Source organism: Panthera tigris, chromosome E1 (assembly GCF_018350195.1).
Source record: "Panthera tigris isolate Pti1 chromosome E1, P.tigris_Pti1_mat1.1, whole genome shotgun sequence".
NCBI lineage: Eukaryota > Metazoa > Chordata > Mammalia > Carnivora > Felidae > Panthera > Panthera tigris.
In genome coordinates, this window is record NC_056673.1 from 1,134,986 (window position 1) to 1,141,018 (window position 6,033).

Genomic DNA, 6,033 nt, shown 5'->3' on the forward strand with positions numbered 1-6,033 from the left:
TAACTTCTAGCTCAGCATCCACAGAGCTGGGCGGCCGGGGGGGCCTTTGCTACCAGAGTCCTGCCAGGTTCACGGGCGGTCAGCACTTGGAGGTGGTGGCCACAGGGGGTCGGCCCCGGGTCCCACACGCCGGGACGGCAACTCCTGGTCACCCTTCCCTTCCTGATGCTGAGACGGACGAGTCCTCTGGGTGGTTCCCAGCTCACGGCTGGAGCTCCGTGCAAAAAACGCCCATTTTCTCGCAGCTGAGTAAGACTATCGCAGGCAGAGCTCGAATTCTCTCCAGGTTTTATTGGGTTTAAAAATGACACCATTTGCAAAATGCTGGTCGTCTGTGTGAGCGACACACGCATGCCGGGATATGGAGATGACGGCCGGAGCGTCGCCTCGAGTGTCGCGGGTGAGAGAACACGGGTGTGCAGAGGATTGGCCGTGACCCTGAGCGGGCGAGAGACCCCGCCACGACGGTCTGCAGACTGTGGTGCCCCCGCCAGCAACAGTAACGAGCCGTGGACGCGACCGGCCGCCTCCCTCCCTCCCTGGCTCCTGGCGGGAAGGGGTGGATGTTCCCAGGGTCCCCCAGAGGCAGGCGCTGACGATGCAGGTGTCCTGGCCGCTGGTCCCGCGTGGCCACTGCCATGGCCCAGGCTCACAAGAGGCTTCCAGAACCTTGCACGCCGCAGGGAGAGGTCGGAAAGGACACTGGGTTATAGAGCCCAAGCTTGGGTCTTAGCATCAGCCCCCCCGGACCTCGTCCCCCCGCCCCACCCCACGCCCCTCGGATCCGGCGCGCCGAGGTCACCGTGTTCCCGCCTACCCTGTGGTGACCGTGACAGGCGGGGACGGGTCGCGGACGCTGGAGCCACGGGGCGAAATGACATCGAGAGACGGGGTCTTTGCGCCATTTCCAAGCATCATCCCACTGCTACTGGTTAGTTCCAAAAGGAAAACGTACTTGGGCAAAGGAGGGGCGGGGGGCTCCCCTTCAGCAAGTGGACGGGCTTCTCGCACACGTAGCGCAGGCCGACAACACGTATCTCCCGGGAAATACACAACAGGGTGTATGTGGCAGCCTTGCCCGCACGTTGGCGTGGATCGAATCGCGAGGAGAAAATGAGCGTCTCTGATGGCGTGGGCTCTTCAAAATTGGCAAACAGAAGCACAGACAGGCAGACCTCTGTATCTGTCTGTCCATCTATCCTTGTATCCACCCGTCTATCCATCCGTCTGTCATCATTGCATTTATCTATCATCTATCTATCTATCTATCTATCATCTTTCTCTCTTTTTAAGGCAGAAGACTATTTTGGGATAAAGGAGACTAAGGAGAATTAACGGCCAAATGCAACGTGAGATCCTTGCTGGATGCTAGATTTTTTTTTTTTTTTTTGAAGTAAAAGAGTGTAAAGGACATCGAAGGGGCGCCGTCCCTCTGCCTGTCCCCATTCTCCTGGTCCCGCCTGTTTCCCCGAGCTGGGTGTGTGACCAGCCGTCTCCTCGGACCTCCCGGGGCAGCCCCCCGGGGCTCCCCCGGCCCCCCAGGACGGGCCGCCCTCGCACAAGCTGGAAACGAGGCTGGCACCGTCCCCGGCGTCCCCCACGGCCACGGGATCGTCCTGCAGGCAGACAGACCCCTTTTCAGCGTCCAACACGAGTTCCTCGCATCGACTTTTCCTGCTGCTGGGACTTTGTTTCCCAAACACCTGCCCTCAGGCCGCTCTGGGGGGCTCAAGCTCCTTAGACGGGAGGACGCGGCCGAGGCAGGAGGGGCCGCCACAGGGCAGCGAGCGCGTGGCTCAGTGCACAGTGCGCGGCAGGTGGACCCCGGGGCGCGCTGGCCGTGGAAACGAGCTGTTTCAATTTCTCTATCTCTGCGATTATTTCTATATGCTCCCTTTATCTTTGGGGGTTTCTCCTACTCCCTCATTTCTCTTCTAACATATTTGCCTTTTCTCTGCCTTTTTTTTCATTTGCCTAATTAGATTAGCTGGTGGTTTACTTATTTTATGGCTTTTTCCCCCCAAAGCGGCAGCTCGAGTATTTACTTATCGGTTCCGCTCTTGTTAACGCATCCGTTTCTGTCCTTATCTCCGGCCGCTCCTTCTTGTTTTTCTCAAGCTTATTTTGTTTTCCTCAGTGGCTTTTCTCCCCCCTAACATTTGGAGCTGAGCCCTTCATTTGTTTATTTTCATTCCTGAAAAGGAATAATGTTGGTATTTAAGAGCACGCCTCTGGTCCTGAGCACGGCTCTCCCCGGGGCCCTTGGGGATCGAGTCCTAGCATTTGCACTGACGTTTCCTCTTGTTAAATACTCTGCAATCTTGCTTTGAATTTCTTGACAGTGAGAATGAGGCAGGGGGTGGGGGGGCTGCCTGTTTTTCCATGAACGGGTTTTGCTGCGGATGTATTTTATTGTCCTGATTCCATGAGGTTAACGAATTATGAGCAGGGAGATTTCTTCTGGGTCATTTCTACCCTTTGGCGTTTCCAGGCTTCTATGTGACCTATCGTCCCGTGTGTCCAACTCGATGTCTGTTCCAGCCGGCGCGTCCCACCCGGGAGACCAAGTGACCCGTTACTGCTGTGTCTCTCCCGGTTCCACCGCTCCTTTCTGTCGCTTTTCCTTCATGAATCGTGTCGTCACGTTTTGACTTAAACACGTATGACGGGCGCCTGGGTGGCTCAGTCGGTTGAGCGTCCGACTTCGGCTCAGGTCATGATCTCGCGGTTCGTGGGTTCGAGCCCCGCGTCGGGCTCTGTGCTGACAGCTCAGAGCCTGGAACCTGCTTCAGACTCTGCGTCTCCCTCTGTCTCTCTTCCCCTTCCCCACTTGTGCTCTGTCTCGCTCTCTCAAAGATAAATAAATGAACATTAAAAAAAAAAAAAAAGACGGACCACGGGGGCTTGTAACCTTACCTGCAGGAAGGCTCGACCTGGCCTCTCGTGTCTTGCTTCCCGCCTCACGTGGAACGATGTTGAAGCCGGGATGTTGCTTTACATCCTGTTTTATTTTTATGCCTCCTGCGTGTCTGCGTTTAAAAGTGTTTGGTTATGTGGCCTGATTTTTTCTTTTTCTTTTTTTCAATTTTCTCCTCAGTGTTGTCCTTCTGATAACGTGAAACGTGTAGAAGTTGTTTCTATTTCGCGGTCATGGTTACCGTGGGAACCACCGTCCACGCACCGTGCCGGCCGCTGGTCCTCCAGCCGCTCTTCTCTGGCGTCCAGGTGGCGCCCGACCTCATGCAGCCCCGCCCGACGGCGCCCGGCCACCGAGGCCGACACGGGACATCAGGACACCTGGCAGCAGCCACACACGCACGCCCCACGTGGCACACCGTGGACTCTCGAGTGGCAGGGCTGGGTGGGTAACATCCGGTGGGTCCTCTCCCCAGACAGAATGTCCTGGAAGGCACTCGAGTCCGCTTGGGACGCCGTGGCAGAGCCCTCGGGCTGGGGCTCGGACCACAGACACTTTCCCACGTTGCGGAGGCCAGAGGCCCGCGATCAGGGAGGCTGCGGGTCCGGTTCCTCCTGAGGCCTCCTCCCCGTGTGCCGTGTTCCCGTCCGTCCATCTGTGTCCTCGTTCCCTCTCCCTGTGAGGACATCAGCCACGGGCTAGGGCTCATCCGTATGACCTCTCTGAGCCCATTACGTAAGGAGAGGGCCTGTCTCCAAACACGGTCCTCCTCTGCTGGGACCAGCCCCTCCGGACTCCGGGGACGCGGACACTGCTTCTCCCACTGCCGCCCCCCTGAGCTGAAGGCTCCACGTGCTCGATGATGCGTCCTTCTGTCTGTCCTCCTCTCCTGCTTCCCGGGACCGAAGCCCCCCGTACATCATGTCCCATAGGCCTGTGTTTCCTGTGCTTCCGGCAAAGACCACATTTCTACCTAAAGTTGTCACCTGGGGGCACCTGGGGGTCTCCACCTGAGCAGTGACTGTGAGCTGCTCTCCTCCCCTCCCCCACCCCGTCTCGCAGCCCCGTCCCCGTCCCACCGCCGTACGGCTGCTGACACTTGTAGCCACAGCGTGTGGCCCGCCTTGGAGGTGAGGAGACCTGCTTGCTCCCCCGTCCCCCCGCTACGCTCCCTGCCCCGTGGAGAGGGTCTGAGCTCCGGATCAATCCCGCGTGGCTGTCGCCTGTCACACCTGCTGTATGCACGGCGGCCACGGTTCTCCCATGCTTCAGGCTCGGCCGCCGGAAGAATAGAAACGTGGCTTCCCCGTCCACTTTGGCGTGGCCACTCTCGCAAGCCTCCTGCCTCCAGCCGAACCCGTGGAACTCACACTCAATCTCGGAGTTACTACTCATGTAAACAGAGTCGTCTCCTGCCCGTGTCTGCGGTGACAGCTTAGCAGGGAAAAAAACCCTTCCCCGGTGACGCTGGGGACGCACGTGACATCAGCAGACGTCCTGCAGCGGGACTGCCCCACCCCCCCCACCGTGGACGGCATGACCTCCCCTCCCCCGCCGCTCACGGGCTCGCTCTGGGCCATCGGGTGTGAGCAGGAGAGCTGTGGGCCGCTGCGTGTCCCCCGTTCTCTCGCTCCTGCATCCCTCCCGCGGGAGGGGGACGGAGCACGTGGACGAGGCCCCCACAAGCCCAGAGCTGCACAGCCAAACATCACCGCGGAAGCTCCAGAGGTCTGGTCATCTCGGGAGGACAAATGGCCTGGGCCCGTGGGGTTCTGTGAGCACGGAGCCGACTTTCTCCTTTAGCGGAGATTTGGCACTTTGGGCCTGAATTCCCTCCGGGTAACTTTTCTTTCATCTGTAACGAGTGCGTTCCTCTAACGCGCCTTTCCAAGCCTTTGTTTTAGGCAAGTTTTCCTCTGCGGACGTGGACGGTGTTTTCATTGTTAAACGTCCCTGAAGAAACAAATAAAGAGCAAACAACGAGAAAATCAGCTGTGTCATAATAAAAGGCCTATCTCCTTGCGTCTTTTTACCTACTATTTGCAAAGGTCTCTATTTGATCCTTTTTTCCCATTCTGTGCTGTGCTTTTTCTCTAAGCCTCTCAAATATTTCTCTCCCATTTTATTCTATTTGAGTTTCTGCAAAAAAAAAAGTCCTCCACGTCTACTTTTTGGCAGTTTCTGCCTTTATTGCCGACTCTGATTTGACGTTCGTCCATAATGATAAACATAACGATCCGGGTAAAGCTACAGTTACGAATTTCCCGGGAACTGTTGTAAGTGCTTCTACAGACGTTTATTATGGGATCCTCAGCCTCACGTCTCTTGTATGACGTGGGCGCAGTTACCATCCGCTCTGCAGATGGGGAATGTGAGCACAGAGAGGGGAAGTCACTTGCTGAAGGTCACACAGCTAGTGAGCGGCACACGTGACAGGCCTCCCCCCTCCTCCAGCCCTTCCCTCACCCCTCCATCCACAGTATTTCCCCTTCTTCTTTTCCATTTTCCTCCCGCCATCTGGCATCTATTCGAAGCCTGGCCGCTTGCCTGTTTCTCTCCCTCCAGCTTTCCTGTGCAGGGCACCTGCTCTGTGGCTCCGCCCCCCGCCCTCCGTCTCCGTGGCTCCGCCCCCACGGCCCTCCCCCGCGGCCCCCCGCCCCCACGGTCCTCCTTCTCCGTGGCCCCGCCCCCACGGCCCTCCCTCTGTGGCTCCGCCCCCACGGGCCTCCCTCTGTGGCCCCGCCCCCACGGCCTTCCCTCTGTGGCCCCGCCCCCACGGCCCTCCGTCTCCGTGGCCCCGCCCCCACGGCCCTCCCTCTCCGTGGCCCCGCCCCCACGGCCCTCCCTCTCTGGCTCCGCCCCCACGGCCCTCCCTCTGTGGCCCCGCCCCCACGGCCCTCCCTCTCCGTGGCCCCGCCCCCACGGCCCTCCCTCTCTGGCTCCGCCCCCACGGCTCTCCTGTGGCCCCGCCCCCACGGCCCTCCCTCTCCGTGGCCCCGCCCCCACGGCCCTTGGTCCACCTCCAGGTAGTCCTTCTTCCTGGTCCTGCAGGTGCCCCGCAAGGATGCTGGTTTCTTGCGGTTCTTTCTGCTCCCGCGGCCCAGCGCGTAGTCCCT